The sequence below is a fragment of the Cataglyphis hispanica genome, chromosome 2 (genome assembly GCF_021464435.1).
Source record: "Cataglyphis hispanica isolate Lineage 1 chromosome 2, ULB_Chis1_1.0, whole genome shotgun sequence".
Classification (NCBI taxonomy): Eukaryota; Metazoa; Arthropoda; class Insecta; order Hymenoptera; family Formicidae; genus Cataglyphis; species Cataglyphis hispanica.
The window spans coordinates 3,147,590-3,164,909 of record NC_065955.1 but is presented as its reverse complement, the minus strand read 5'-3'; positions in this window follow the sequence as shown (position 1 = coordinate 3,164,909).

Here is a 17,320-nt window from a genome sequence, read left to right as displayed (position 1 = left end):
TTTTTTTAGAATTTATGCATTCTTACATATTCGTGAAGATATGTAGAATAGCTAAAACGGCCAAATATTTTTCCGCAAAATTCTCAAAGCATTTGTCATGCATGGAAAGTATTCGTACGGTATGATAGCGATATTTGTGTGCTCTATTATAATTAAATATGATTTTTTAAGAATTCGGTATTTATAATATATTCGTGCAAATAGATAAGATCTGTAAAAATCAAACATGCTACATGCATTCATTCAATATTACATAAAAAGTGAGAAATGATGAAAAGTAGCGCGTCAATTAGCTTGGTCAATTAGCGATATTAAAACATAGTGTATTATATATATATATTTTGCGTGCAATATTCATGCGCCATGAAAAACTCACGTTTCAGTGAGACTTCTTAAATTATGCTTTATAATATAAACACACACACGATTGCATGAAAAATCGGACAACACATCTAATTTCATCTATGCATGCTTTTGTTTCGAGAAGTTAAATTTAAAAGATCTACGTCCAGAAGAGAAAGAAGATCGAATGAAAAAGGGAGCAGGTGAGAGAAAAAAAAGAAAAGGGAAAAAAGGAAGAAAAAGGAAATTTCTTGGATGGTAATAACATGGCAATAGGCACGTCATCTACCGTCGCGAATGACAACGGAACTATGCCAAGTATGGCCGTTCATTCCGGCTTTATGGTTCATCCGGTTACACGTCACGCTTCATGAATTATAACGCCGTATCTCCTTTACGAGATGCCGCCGTGCTCGATTTTCATGAGCACGAGGCGAACGAACGAGCTCGTCATGGTCGTGAGAGGGCTGTGTTTATCAAGCCCCATGGCCCACCCGAGAGCCCCGGACTTTTATTAAGAAAGGGGAACGCGTTTTCCTCGGCGTTTGCCAAGTTGATCCTGTTCTCAGGAGACGAGCACGACGACGACGGCGATATTGCCAATAACTACAATTACACACACTTCTGAATATGAAATGTTATCTTTACTTGCAAAGAGTAACATAGAAAAATATTCAAATTACTAAGCACACATTGATCTTGAGAAATAAATAAAGTATTTTCTGTTTGCACTTACTCGTCGTGTATTTTCGAGAAATTTTTAAATTGTTTTATTTGAGAACATTTACATACTGCTAGTTTTCCACAATTAAAGAAAAGTTGTCGTTTGATAAAGAAAACTTCGCAAGAGAGTTTGTTTGCAAATATGTTCTACGTAAATTTTTATCTGTTATTCATATCGAGCAAAAGACAACAAATACTGTCCGCATACAAAATATTTGTTCGCGGATAGGTCTTAGATACCCAAGAACGTATAAGCGTACATCAACAGGCAATGAACGCTGGCTTTATTAAAGTTAAGTGAAACATGATAAATACATGTACAAATTTTATTTAAGAAGTAACTCGAAATTATAGGCCTGATCGAATTTAATTTAAGATATAATTTAAGATGAAGGTCACCGAAAAACAAAGACGGTCGATGCACTATTATTTTCGTCGTTCATTACATAAACCACTGACACAGTTCGCACGCAATAATTAAAGGGAACCCCTCTGCGTTCATCTAATTAAAGCTCGGTAATTATCGAAATGAACTACGCGAGTCGTTACTTCACCGTCTCCTTCGTTCCATGGCAACGCGAGACAAGTCGTCGACGAAGTCACAGTAATTATTTCTTTCGTAGCAGCTACTTAAAAGCAAACTAGAAAGAAAGAAGAATAAATTAGGAAGAAATGTTATAAATTTATAGAAGCGTTCGATACGTTATATAATATCTTCAATTAGGTTCCCTCTTTTATACATGTTATGCTGATGATAACAACGGAATCTTTAAAGAAGAAGATGCGGTTTTGCAAATTTAAATAAGCGCCCCAATGTACATAAAATTGCTCGTTACATATATGTTTAATGCAAAATATTTATATATAATTTTCTTTAATTCGTTTTTATATATTACAATCTTTTTCAATCGTTTTTACATATTATTTTCTAAATTCCCCAAACTTTTCTAAAGAAAAATCCATCTTCGATTATGCAGTTATGTATTAGGATTTTATTGATACGCGATGTATGTAGACCGACACATTTATATAGGAACGTCAACAACTCTGCGACGCAATTTCATATAGCAGTAAATTCGGAATTCATCATACTGGCAGTAAAAATGAACTATCGACAAACTGTCGAGCAAGGACGCGGGCCAATCTCGGTTACATGTAGCACACCTGATGCACACGTCTCCCTGAAATTCTACAGGCGGTACTTTCGATCGTGCTTATATTGCAAGTCATATGACAATGCAGCGATCAAATAAATGCGAACAAATAAAATGCATATGAAAAAAGTGATTGTTAAAAGACTGAAACTAAAATATTAAAAAAATATATGTAATGTTGATTCAAACAAAAATACACTATGCATAAATTGTACATCTCTTTAATTAAATACGCACTTTATCATAAATTTCTTTGCATCGAGAAAATTATTATCCTTACATTAATATTTACATTAATTAAATGTTAAAACGTTTGCCACATCTACATATAATGTAAATGGAAAAGAGTAATCATCCGTCACATATATTCATATTTAACATGAAACTGTATATAAAGACAAATGGAAAAATTGTTATAGAGAAACTTATGAAAAAGCTTATGAGAGTTATGAAACATCCTGATTGGCATATGGTACATAGATTATACTATTTTGTATACAAAATATCGTATAAGAAAAAAGAACGAATGTTTCGCTAGTGTGTGACTATATTTTTAGAAATATAGGAAAGATAAAAATAGCGCAAGTTGAATTATTTATTAGATCAAATTAAAACTCGCATTGGCAAAAATATATTACGAATTCGCGATGTAACACAAAAACAAAAATGAATGAAGATTCAAAATACGGTATTATTGTTTATAAAGTAATTTTCTTACGAGATAGACAAATATCCGCGAATCTAATCCGGCTGAGTAACAATCACGTCCGGAGTCGCAGAAATTCGCGGAGGTATTTAATCTTCGACGCCATATTCGTCATGATATCTGATGCACGTAAGATAAACAAGCCGGCTGTGGAATATAGATTTTGCGAATTTACAACCCACAAGAATATGGACTTGTATTCGTGGAATTATGTAAATTCTAGTAATTGGATCTCGCCCTCCCACTCTACGCCCTTTGTTCGCAAGGGCACGCATACATATAAAATCAGGTGTAATAATGCGAAAAGTTTTACTCTTAAACGCAAATTAAATCTGAAATTATTAATCTTTATTAGAAATGTTTTTATTTTATTCCCCCAAAAATTTCTTTAGCCTTAAATATAAGAAAATTTTTCTATTTTATTAAACTTAAAAATTATTTCAAATAGAAAAAATCCTATTAAAAATATTTTAGAAAATAATTTATATTAATATGAAAAATATGATCAGATTAAAATACGGAAAATATAATAAGTTTCAGTAGCTTTTATTTATAAACAAATAATGTATTAGTTTTTATATAATTTAAGCTTTGACTTTAATGGAATTTTAATGTGTGGTTTACAATTATAAAAGGAACTTAATATTAAATTAATAGAGGTATTTTTAAATAAGGATACTTTATATATATTCACAAATAGTAATATTCAAACTGTAATCGCCGTTTACATAAATTTTCGATAATACATGATTGCATTTGCGATCTTTTTTCTCGTTACTGATAGAAACCATAAATCGAGTATGCAAACTGCGAGATCTGCTTTTTTACAAGCAGCAAACCGCATGTCGGAGAAAGGAAAGGTATATCGGAAGCAAATTACCATTTAGACCAACTATCTCTAATTACTAGTGGCGATAGAACAATGCGTGGCCGTCTAATGTAAAGGGATGGGCCGGATAGTCGGTATATAGCCGACCTATCCAAAATAGTCGGATAACTGCGGATTCACGCTGCATGCGCAGAACGTAGGATGGTTGTTCGATTTATCTACGAAGAGGAGGAGGTACATTGCAGAGCGATTAGGAGGCAGAATATAGAGTAGAAACGGACCGTTGTAACCCATTAACATTTAATGTTTCCTTACAAGAGAATACAAGAAAGCAGTTATAAAAGGAGAATTATTATAATGAATTTCAATAATCGCCAAATCTATAAATAAAAATTTAAAAAAATATATATCACAAAATGGAAAATAATATATCCTTGTAAGAGTAAAAAGATAAAAATAATAAAAATAGTAGGAACAATATATATAACAAAAAAAAGATATAACGATAGATTATCACAATAAAAAAAATTAGAAATTTGCAAAATTAGAAAATTGCTTCCTCATCATTTTATTTTGTTCACAAAGCTTAAGCTCACAAAGCAAGCAAGTTTTTCAAATTTCTTTATAGAAGAAAGTTTGCGAAAGTTAGAACGTGTAGAGACTTTTCTCAAAAAATTCAAAATTTTATAAGAAATAAATCCTTTCGCCCATTCTCATCAAATTCAATACCAATCATTCTTTAATATTATTCTGTTCATGTAAAAAAATTTAACCCGATATCTCAAAAATTGCGGAAGTTACAGGTTGTACAATGTACATTCCGTACATACATACATATTGACATTTTTTTTAAATATGATTTTTCAACATGTTTTGAAACATTCTAAATAATGACATAGAAAGCTGGAAAAAAAAATTTTGTCACGAAAACAAAGCTTCCTCTATTAGGAAGCAAAACATGTTAATATTAGTGTTAACATTACTGTAGATATTTCAAAATAATTCTTTTTTTTTTGAATATTACAATTTTATTTTTTTTAATAAAAATTTTATTACAATAAAACAATTTTTAAAAAATTTCTTTTTAAAATATATAACTTGTGCATTCTTAATGTCGTGTGAAATTGACAGAAGATCTGACATTACTTTCATTTCGCTTCCCTGCTGTCGCATACACATATGTATAATCGCATTGCTCTTCTTTGCTTGCGTTATAGTTGAACTTTGTCTTAAAGGAAGCTTTGCTACAGTAACGCTCAGTAAAGTAATACTACAAAGAAAAAGGAGAACATTAGAAATGCTTTTATGAAATCGAAGAGAATGTTCGACACATGCAGAAACAAGCGGAGTGCACATTACTTTGATCAAGATAAAATCTAAAAATTTAAATAGTGACGCACATGCTAAAATCTTATATTAAAATCGCTTTTAAAGTTTTATTATTCTCTGTATACTATTCTATCCTGATTAATCAAAATATTCCTCATCAAATAATGAAATCAAAAAGTTCGCTTATCACCCGTCGAGATTACGACTGAGCAGTAAATAAATAAAATTGTTATCCCCTTTCTGTTCTTGTCAGCGGCATTCGAAGTAGTGGCGAGCGAAGAAAAGGAAGAGCGCGTCGCGCATATATAGCAGAGACTGGATGGGAGTTGGCAGATGCAAAGGCACTCGACGAGAGGAAAAGATGTGAAGAATAAACCCGTCGGACGAGAACAGTTGCATAGTGTGCAACCGACGAGGGAAAAACGTGGCGCAGAAAAAGAACAACGACTGTTGAAATGTTATTTTGTTATAGTGCAGAAGAAGCAGGAAACGACATCGCGCGAATATCAAACGCTACTTAATAAACTCTTACGATACTATCCGCAATTATAATATTTCACGTAGATTACGAACACAGAAACAAACGGAGATGTATCTAACGGAGATATTATCTAATAATTATTTAATATATATGCATAATTTTTTTTCATAATACGCGTATCTATATTTCTAATTCCGTTTTTTTTTTTTCTTTGTTGCGAAACCATCAATTGGAGGAAAGGAGGGCTTCATGTAGACAGGCAGATACTAGCAAATTCAAAGATACTTTCCTCGGGAGACAGTCCGCGCGAAGAGTAAATCGGTCACCAACGAGTGAGCAGAGAGAAAAAAAAGAATATGCAAAATGGAAACAGGTGGAAAAGTCGACTCGACGTAGCGAATGCTTTTTTCTCACGCCTCGACTAAGGAAAGACGTAAAACTCCTTTCGTCCTGGAGAAACAACTGTCTTTCACTTCTCTCTCATTCTCTGCCCTATGCTATTCTTACTCTCTCTTTCTTTTCTTGAATTTTTTTATTAATATAATTTCAGTTTTCCTCTTGTGGTTTTTTTCATTACATTTTTTATTATTTAATACATATACTACAATAAAATTCTTTTGTTTCAAAATTAAAAATTTTTGTTTATGACATGTTAACGTAAACTTATTACCCGAAATGTTTTTCGGTTATTTTACAGTCAAGTCATGTATCGACTTTACATATTTTCGATAAAAAAACTGATAAATTTAGAGATTTAAAAATTGTTTTAAATAAAATTAATAATACGATACAAAGGCACATAGATTTTGCATGGCAATTTGCAGGAAACGTCCGACAGAATTAAGGCAAACTAAACGGAAGACAGAAGAGAATTCGCTTCTGGAATTAATCACGGTCACGTGACGTTATTCAAGCGACGATATAAACAGTGAACAATAAAGTGGAGAGTCGGGGTTCAAAAGCAGACAGTACAACAAACAGCGCCGATTTAATCTGCGTTCTGCGCACGACGGTTAAAATGGACCACCGCCCAGCCAGCTAGATACCCAGCGGTCGTCCAAGCCAACTGTAGCGTAAAACCGCGATAATCTCGATGGCCATTTGCCTCTACTCTCGTTCGCGAATTTTTCCGTCCTGTGGAATCTTCTCTCGGCGAATTCATTCCAATTCAAACACTATCGCGCATCTGCCGGTATATTAACTCTAGCAACGAGACAATAATATTATCACTTGTTATTTCAATAAAAAAAAAAAATCAAATAATACGATTTAATATATTGGCTTATATAAGATATATTTAAAAAATAAACGTAATACACATTTTTAATGCGACAAGAATATAGATTCCGAAAAAGACTTGTGTGTGCAGAATTTTTGCATATAATAAACTTTTTATTCGTAAACAGTATATATCTGTCATATGAGAGAGGTTGAAGGGTTTCGATATAATTCTTTTGTGAGTGTCATCGAGAGATACGACACTTTATGTAATCAATTTTTCGTTCTGCCCTTCGACGTCGTCGTCCGCGCGTAAATTGTCGCTTGGCCCGCGACGGAATATCAAATTGTGCTACTTTAATTGTTGTTGCCCCGTTGTTCGCCATTGCCGATCGACAAATCACGAGCCGCGGATAAATCACAGCGATATGCCAGTTAGAGGCGCGCAATTCCTCGTCCCTTTTTTGTTGTTCTCGCATTCTTTCGTTTTTCCCAAAAAGTTAACGCTACGTCGAATCGAATCGGGTGGGCAGCTGGCGCGACGAGAAAATGAAATCGACGATAGATTTTTCACATACAGTGAGATTTTCTTGAAATCGCAACAGCAAGCTGCCCGAGAAAATATCGTCGATTGTCCCGGTCAAATGAAAAATAAAGACGCGAAAGAAGAAAAATAAAGACATGATATTATCGTATGGATGTTGTTGCGATACAAATCAAATCAAAATATTCTTCGATCATAAGCGTGTATCCGTTGTTATGAACGCATCTATGTTGCTTCTATGTCTATCCATGTAAATTACATCAAAATGAGATAAATCAATAATAAATTTCCAAGAATTTTCTTGTTAACTTGAACGTAAACATTCATTAAGTGCAAGAGCAGCAAGACAGGTATTATTTGATAATAACGTTAATTATATTACGACGCATATGATGCGTCGATCGATAAATTTTTTTCGCGAAACATGTTACATAAAAAGCCAGGGAGGGTGCGCCGGAAGATGTAAGCGGATGCAGTTTACCCTTCGTTTATCCGATAACCTCTCCACGGAATTTACATGTACAATCTTCAACAAGGCGCAGCTACCGAATCGCGCTTAAAATCGCGCTTTATTATGCAAAATCTTTCATTATCTTTCCTTTTTTTCTCTGAATAAGTTCAGCCTCGCGTTACAGTCGTTTCCTTCCGCTCGCTTCCGCGGTGTGATCGCCCTTAAAATTACGCTAAAATCCGCTGCGTCCCAGAAGTAACGCGCGCGGAAATATTTGCTTCGCTTAACTTCTACATATGAAACTCCTCGCGAGCGTCGAGTTGACTTCTCGAATTAATTATCCCATTTCCGTCACCCACAAGCTTCGTGTCAACGATGGACAGTGAAGTAGATATTCGAAACTATAGAAATAATTACCACGGCCTTCCATCCAGCACTCGAAATTTTGTCCGACTAAATTTATCCGTTATACTATATAAATGTTACAATAAATCTCTTGTGTATCATATCAAGAATTACGTATAATCGACATTTGATCCATAAGTAAAATTATTCGAAAAAAGAAAAAAAAAACGAGAGAAAAGAAGTTTTTTGCACCTATGTAAGAATGAGATCCGTTCATTGCAACATTTAATTCGCTCGTAAATTCGGTTAGCACAAAAATACTTACGATATCGTTCGAGGTAGAGAACGGTGGGGAGATAACAGCACATGCCGTTATCTCCGTGTACGTGAGTGTACATGTCTGCTAATTAATAGATGATCCTCCCGTAGGCCGGCAATATTATATTCCCGAGTCTCTATCGGCTCAACTGGTGCCTGGTGCCTTTCACGTTGCCACTTTGAGATGGCGAACACATTTCGCGCGACTTCCGGTCGATCGGGAAAAGTTCTCAGTCTCTTTGATAGCAAAAAATCGGCAGTACGAAAGTCACGTATTCTCGAAACTTTTGCAAATTTTTTGCAAGTTGGACCAATGATCGTTGGGGGAATTGCGATGAATAGCTTTTAAAATATCGTTAATGCGAACGTTCAGATGTTAAAGACTAACGTTCCAGCTTGTTCAAAAGAAACACTTTGACATTTTATAAAATGTTCAAGCCTCTTATAAATGTGTACACTTTGAGTTATTGTTATTACGATCAAATGTAATGTACATATTTTAAATATAAATATAAGTGTCAATTTCTCTTTTCTTTTTTTTCAAACAATAAAATGCAATTTTATAATTTTACACGGTCATTTCTGTCTCTCTCCTTTTTCGATTTTGAATTAAAAAATAAATCGGTTTATAGTTGCGATGGATTAAACGACTTATTCCATTTTCAGGGAAACAACGTCGGCATATGTAATGCAATTTTGCGATATACACAGATGCAACTACCGATGAAAAAATCCACTGAAACGCGCGGGAGATATGCTCGGTTAGGTTTCGAAGCGCTAGATAGCAGCAATATTTCCATCAAACACTATTCAGCGATTTCATTCAAATTATATCTGCAAAGAGTATCTGCTATATGTGTTCGTATTCATTCTACTAATTGGCAATAATATCGAGAATTATTTTCACAAATGATCTGACGGACATACATCTATACATTTATATTTACAATTTCCTTTTTAATAATGCGCGTGTAGAAATTATTAAATTTCAATATTCAATATTAGAAGTAAAATAAATCTAATTAAGAAAAAAATATAAAAAAGACAAGATAAAATTAAAATGCAAAAGTCTCTTGGATTGTTCATAATTTACGTTTAACCGTGTGTTATTGAGCAACGATTAAAGAAAGCAAAATTAAGGTATTATCGCATTGTTCATCGAGACTGGCAAAAGACCGATTATATAATCGCATGCCGGAAATGCCTGCAGTCAAGTGCACACAATAGCGTCGCACGTAGCGCGCGTTGTCGCAAGCATCTGCATCGGATGTACATACGCAATCGATTTTCGGAGTTACGCACCTGTCAACAGGTTAATTTCTCTCGGTCGTGCCGTACCGAACAATTCGTTTTTTTTATAACTCGCCGACGTGACACACGTTTACGTTTAACAAACATTAGCGAACCCGATGGTTATTGTAAAGCTCAATATACTTGTAAAATAGATAAAGAATACATTCCACGTTTTTTATCACTTATTTTAATAATAAGAAAATTTAGAAAATCGATATTAGCGGAGCAAATAATTACATTTTATTTAATTTTCCGTTAAGATTAATTATTTATCGACGTTTGTTATTTCGAGCAAATAAACTTGCAATTATAGTAAAAAAGAATGTAGGTAATAAATTCTTCGTAAAATTAATCGCGCCCTATTCCTCTTCACGTCGCAATAACGTTAAACGGTCTCGGTTAACAAGTCACGTGAATTTGACATTATTCTTGCGGACATTTAAGCAGTGAAACACAGTTTTTTATCATTTTTTGGCGTTGCGTAGCATGTTGCACAACGTCTCGTCGGATTATGTTTTTATTTACAATACATTCAGCGCATTTTGTTGTCACGATCTTGTTACGATCTTTGAGTCGTTCTCGATTATCCTATTCCAAATTTCGATTATGTTCAATGTCGGCAGGACAAACCATATTCTAATTATATGTAATTTCTATGGAAACGGTTTCCATTTCCATAAATGAGCTTGCGAATGAAATTATCGGTCATTACACTAACCGGGAACTAACCTGGAATTTGCATCGCTCCCAATCTGCATTAGTCAGAGAATGACGATTATGCCGAATGTGCCTCTCTCTATGGCTTGTTAACATCATTTCGTGATATCGATTACAAAATGAGTTCACTAGAAAGTTTAAGGCAATGAAAATTATGTCGCATATCTTTTGTAAAACATACCTATTTTGTAAAACATTCTTTCAAAGAAAAATTATTGTTAAAACGTTTAATAAAATAAAAATTTTACATGTAGTAATAATATGTTACAGTGCCTCTCTCTCTGAACTGAAAAGTCGATAACGTATGGAAATAAATAAATATTTACGCTATTTATCTATTGTTTGTAAAATAAAATATGTATCCGTTAAAACTGTGTATGTAATATAATAAAAAAAGAAAGAAAAACAGTTAAACAGAGAGGATTGCAAGTTTTTCTTACAATTTTCAGAAGAGCAAACTCGACCCTACGAAGCCTCTTCTGTTACCCCGTTCTTGTTCTTACGAGTTAAGAAGAATCTCGAGTTGCCGGAAGAATTGCTATTTATCCTAATGAAAAATGTAGTAGTACACGTAAAAAGAAAACGTAAAAAAGAACCAAGAAGGACTCTTGAGGCCTTTACAATTTGACAATATATATTTTGCACCAAAACAATATTATTTTGTTTTGTTCACACACGTAATTACATCTTAAATGACGTAATGTAACGTGTACGCATAAAGCCACAAATATAATTACTCATGTACATCACTGATTGTCAAACACCGTGTAACGATATACGATGTCGATGATGCCTCGCGAAAATTTTAATAACAACCAAAGCTAATCGAAACAAAAATTTCATATTGTGAACACGAAATATATAAGAAAATTCATCGCTCGTTTAATTTTCTCGTCGCATTAATTTTCAATAGACTCTCTAACATTTCTTAAACTAATAAATAAACGTAAACGATAAATTATTTCATTATTCTATTGTGCGTTACAATGTCGAAATATTTAAGATGTGCCGTGTGTTTCTATGAAAGAGAAATTTTTCTCACTTCTACAATCGTACTTGTGATAATTTCAAGAGCATGTCACGATCAATGGTTTAATGTTCGTATGTAACAATTTCTTCTAATCTTATTACAGAAGTGAAAAACGTGCTCCAATTTTTTGTAAAGTATTTATTTTTCACACGTTGGAGCATTTAAGACTTTGTGCGTTTAATTAGCACGAAAATGATCACATAATTCTTCTTTAATATTATTTAGTTAGAAATGATGAGAATATTAAAATTCACAAACATAAGATTATTTCAGTTCGCAGTATTATATTTATGATGAATTAAAACAAGTCGAACAGTATATCTTGCCCATATAGATGACACTTTAATAGCACATGATTTAAAAATCTTCATCCATCACATCAATAATCACTCCGTAATCCTGGTTACGCGCAACGCACTCGCGTGAAACACTCACACGATAATTGCTTAACAATTCTGGAAAATTACCCGACGACATTTCGTTAGCGATTATGATGCTGCGAGAGAGTCTTTAACAAATGTTCCAAAAATGTCACAAAGATACGAAGATTCACGTGCGATAACGCGGGTCGACGGCTGTCGGCAAGATCGACAGACAGTCGAACCAAATCCACAATACATTCGTGTCATGTGTCGCGCGAGATCGCTTAAAAATAACTAATGAGCGCGAGATATTTTCGCCAAAAAATATTTTGCGAAAGCACGCGTTACGGGCTCGCGTTCGCCCGCACGGAGCGGCACTAACCCGCTGACTGCCGGAGTCGCCCCTTTTCCGCCCGCCACGACCCGTCAGCCCCTAACCCGGGGGCTATCCCCTGGTCCCCGCGCGGTCGACCTACCGCCACCCACATCCACCCATTCACCCCGCACCAACATCACCTACCCTACTACCATCACCTCCGCCACCACCTTCGCGAAACCGTCGCCGTCACCGTTCCTCCCGCCAGTGTCTATTACCATGGTGATGTTGATCCGTTGCGCTCTTTACTCATGCACGGAATTTATTTTCTTCTTTTTTTTTTTTGTAATGTTTTCAGACAAAAGTAAGCCTTATAAATATCCGCTTCCAATGTTTTTATATCGTCAAAATTGCGACGTTATTAAAATGTGATATTTTCAGTTCGGAACGATTATAAAATAAAGCTTCTAAACAGAAAGTTTAAAAAAAGTGCCTTTGTAAATAAGTAGAAAATATCTTTATAATTAATATGCTATTTTTATTTACTGCCTGAATTCACTCTGAGAGTGAAAACAACTTTTTAAAATTAGAATATTTTTCAGTTATATTTTATTATTCTCAAAAAATATATTATGGAGAACAACTTTGTAGAGAAAAACAAAAAAAATTACTATGAAAAAAATTGTGTATCTCCGTCACACACACACACACACACACACACACATACACAAAATAAATTTGAGCAGAAAACAAAATAAACATATTATTTATCAAAATGCTGTCTACGTATTCCACGTTGTTATGTATATTCCAATTATTTCATAATTTTTCATAATTTTGAATTGAGAATTTTTCCTTAGAAGTTGAAATTATTATTCATTCATTCATTCATTATTATTATAGAAAATACAATATAATAAATTACCTTGCGCACACACATATATGTATATGTACATGCATACAATATGTATAAAAAATAATTAGCATAAAATATGTAATCAAGAGATTACAAGGAAATTACTACATGCAGCTTGGATTTAAACCCAGCTGCTTGAAATAGCAAAAAAATGTAATGCAAAGATGAGAAAACGTCCTCAACCTCAAGCTTTCATCTTCCTCATCGGTTGAGAGTCGAAGACTTTTTAAGTCCCACAGATCTCTCGAGAGAAAGAACGGATGAGGCTAAGGCGGAACGAAAGATCTCGTCGGCCAATTTAATAGCTTTTTACGCCTTATTACTCATCGTTGCGCTTAACCGAGTAGCGGTTGGAATAGGAAAATGTTCGCATGTAATACGTTCAACCGAATAGACCGGGATTGGGAAGGAAGAGATTCGAACAGCGTGAATTCTCGTGGCATCTAATACAGCGGAAGGAAACGCGTTCGTAAATTCGCGGAACTTTTAGAAGTCGAGCATGTCTCTCCTTTAATTCCCTTCGAACAAGGATGACGCAACGTAAAGACGATCTGCTGATTTGTAAAAAATTTGATAGATACCATCGCGCGAATTCCAATCGTCTTCTCACTTTATTAAATAAATTTAAGATCAAACGACATTAAGCGCTTTCTCTGTGCACCGAACAATTAATATATATAACACTATCTAATATTTTTTTATACATTTTTTATAAAAATTATTATGATATGTAAGGCATTAAATATCATTAAATATGTTTTGCGCTATTGTTAATAAAATAATTTGCAACAACAAATAAATTATTTAAATATTTTAAATATATCGATGTTCTTTTCTTCTTTTATATTTTACTTTATTTTGTTAGGTAAAAATTTGACAATATAATCATGCACATTTATTATCTCTAGAAGAAAAGCTAAATTTTGTCGATTAGTGTAATTAATAGAATATACTCGCTTGATGTATTACATTAACATCACAAAAATAGACGTGAATTAAGCAAAAGCGGGGAACGTTTTGGCTGTCCGTTTGATCACGATTATTGGACGATCAAAGAGACTTCGAGAAGCTCTCTTGCGACAAGACAGACAACCAAGAATCGAGGAAAGGGACAAGGAGAGTAATCTGCTTGAACAGATCAAGAAACAGATAAATCGATAGCAATGATCTTGCCGTTAACGCATAAGTTACAATCGTCGTCTAAATGAAATTCTATAGGCTTCATTAATCATGAAACACAAACATCGTTGACATGACAATTGATACATCAATTATTATTGCAAGCGTCACCGATGCTATGATATATCATATTAACATATATGTAAAATCTACCAATCGTATAGTACTAGCTTTAATATTGCAATGATAATTTTATAATTTAATAAGCATATAAAGAAGAGAGATACACATTCAATAGTTAACATGTCAACAAAAGCAAATGATGATAGACGTAAAATATAGATTCCGATATAGTTCGAATGTTCGATTTAAAATGTGCAATATTATTAAGTATGTGTATTGATATTTAATGTGATGTAAAATATAAAATGTAAAGTTTCATATGTAAATGATTTAGTATAATATTATTTTTTATGCGCTGCATAGTGAGTTTTTGTATAATATATAGAGCAAACGTTATATACTATTCGCTGTTCAAATTCGTAAATTATTTTTGAACGATGTTTGCCGATAACGTCGGCGAATACGCATCAAATCGTCTACCGTACCGATCTTCGTAATACGACCGCGTCGCGGTAGATTACAAGCAATTACATTCATCGTTCAGACGAATCGTAGGTAGTTCGAGGTCGACGTGGGTTATATGTCGTCCCCGGGAGTAGTACGGTGTAATCCAGGAACTTCAATATTTGATATACCTAGAACCTGTATACCGATGTGGAGATGAGAAGAGAAGGGAGATGGGAATCTTCGAACTAGTTTCGCCATGTGCGGCTTGATGACGTGCAAATTGGGTTACCTGTCTACGAGAATCGTATAATTGAATTTCGTTAGATATGCTTATCGAATATCTTTAATATTATCGAATTATTATCGAATATCTTTAATTGAGTGGTACACGAATAAAATTTTTCTCAAGATTTTTCAAGTCTGATCGTGTTGACGTATATCTCTTTCTAATGAAATGAATCCAATTAAAGTATAAATAAATTAAAATGTTATTACGTGAAATAAGACCACCGCGTGTATTTGTTTACAAACCATCGGGTATCGAGTTTATGCAAACTTTCAGAATAATTATTAAGATCAAGTTTTCTAAATTGTAAATAATTTACGCAGTTATTTTAAATAATATTAATGTTGACAGAAATGTCGGTGCGTTGAACGAAAATTAATTTATTTCAGTTGTTATAAGAAGCTAAGAAACTTGTACATTTTTAATAATTATTTAAGCTTGTAAATGATCGCCATTCTCGGCCGACCTGTTGGCGCGCAACACGAGTCTTCACTTTGTAAGTTCCTTCTGCGCGGGAAATTTCATATAATTTACCAGCGCCGCATGTAATCATATACCACCTTCATCTACGTAGGAAATATATTTAACGAACTCTGACCCATTCCTATTTACAAGAAATATTGTAAAGACGTGTCTGAGATATTTCTCTATCTTGTAAACAATATTGCAAAAAATCCAATTGGAAATAATTTTTTTTTTTTAATTATTAATACGATTTGATTGCAGAGAATATATAACATTGTGTCGTGCAATTATACACAAATATTTATTCAACATTTTATCAAAATGTCATATATTATTCTGTCAAATAATTTTAATAGCCGCAATATGCATTTATATGCATAATGTATTAATGCAAATAAAGATGTACGTATAATCTTATAAGTCTATACATTATTCTTACACGCCATATATATTCCTAAACGAATGCAATATGTACGTGCCGATACAAAACTAAGCGTTATTATTCGCTAAGCTGAGTTAAAATGCGATAAATAACACCGATAATTTCGCAAAGCTGAACACTGTCCCCTTCTCGACGAGCGCGATAAATCGTTAACCGTGAGTGGATCGATCGGATCAAAACTCGAGATGCAAAAATACGACGGCGCAACGAAAGCAGGCATGGCCGATAGCAACGTAACAAAAATCGACTTATTGTATTATAGTCCTTAATTACATAATGCAATATGCATAATGGACGTTTGAGAGAAGCGGATGAACCTGGGCGGTTAACGATCATCGCCATCCTCCGGGCTACACGAAGAGAATGGAAAGCAGCGTCAAAATGGAGGGCCCGAAGGAAGTAGAATAAGGTAGACGCGGAAGAGTGAGAGTGTCGAGGACCATAAAATCGTCGAGGACAGATAATACCGTGTATATATAGAGAAGCGCGCTCTTCATCCTCTTCTGCATCAGATGAAGCGCAGCCGCGACGATGCGCCGCATCGATGACGAAGAACGAAGTATTATACTACGGGGGCGAGGACGGGAGTTCTCCGAGACTGCGTTTCGAAAGCTATTATCCTCCAGTCGTAAGACTAGGATAACGGATCCCTTCGTGTGACGTAACCTTATTTCGTCCCATTTAAGTTAGCTCGACTTTCCATGGCCGGCCGTATAACTACTTGTCCGGAAGATCGCTTTTCTAAAATTCGACGCGCAACAGTTTTCACCTTCGTTAAACCGCTCAGAATAAGCTTGTTACCGGTTTTTACCATTTAACATAAGTTCTCGATTTTAAACTAATAATCGATCCTCGGTTACGGTATGAAATCCGCTTAATGTTCGTTACAGAAGTTCGCTCTTTTCAACGGTACTCATACACTAACGAGAATAAGTATGGCATTATCGAGCGATTCAATTATTAAATAAAAAGCAGCTATCTTTTTACTGTTAACATTATTAACGAATTTATCTATTCGATTACAAGTATCGAAGAATTAAAAGAAAATGATATCAAAATATCTTCTTTTAAATTTAACAAAATTTGGCAAAAATTTAAATCATGTTAAAACGCACACTGTTAAATATGATGACAAAGTTTCTTATATTCTACAAAATGAGAGAGAAAGAGTAAAGCAAAATTTACATAAGTGAATATGCATTAAATTTTTACGTTAGGTACACACGCGATATTTTCCGATGAAAAATGTTATCTTTACTCTTGTTTAAATATAAACGATTATTGCATATAAAGCAAACTAAAAAGTGAAATCACAAAATTAGGCGATCATTTAAAGAATTTACTTTATGGCAATCTTGCAAAAT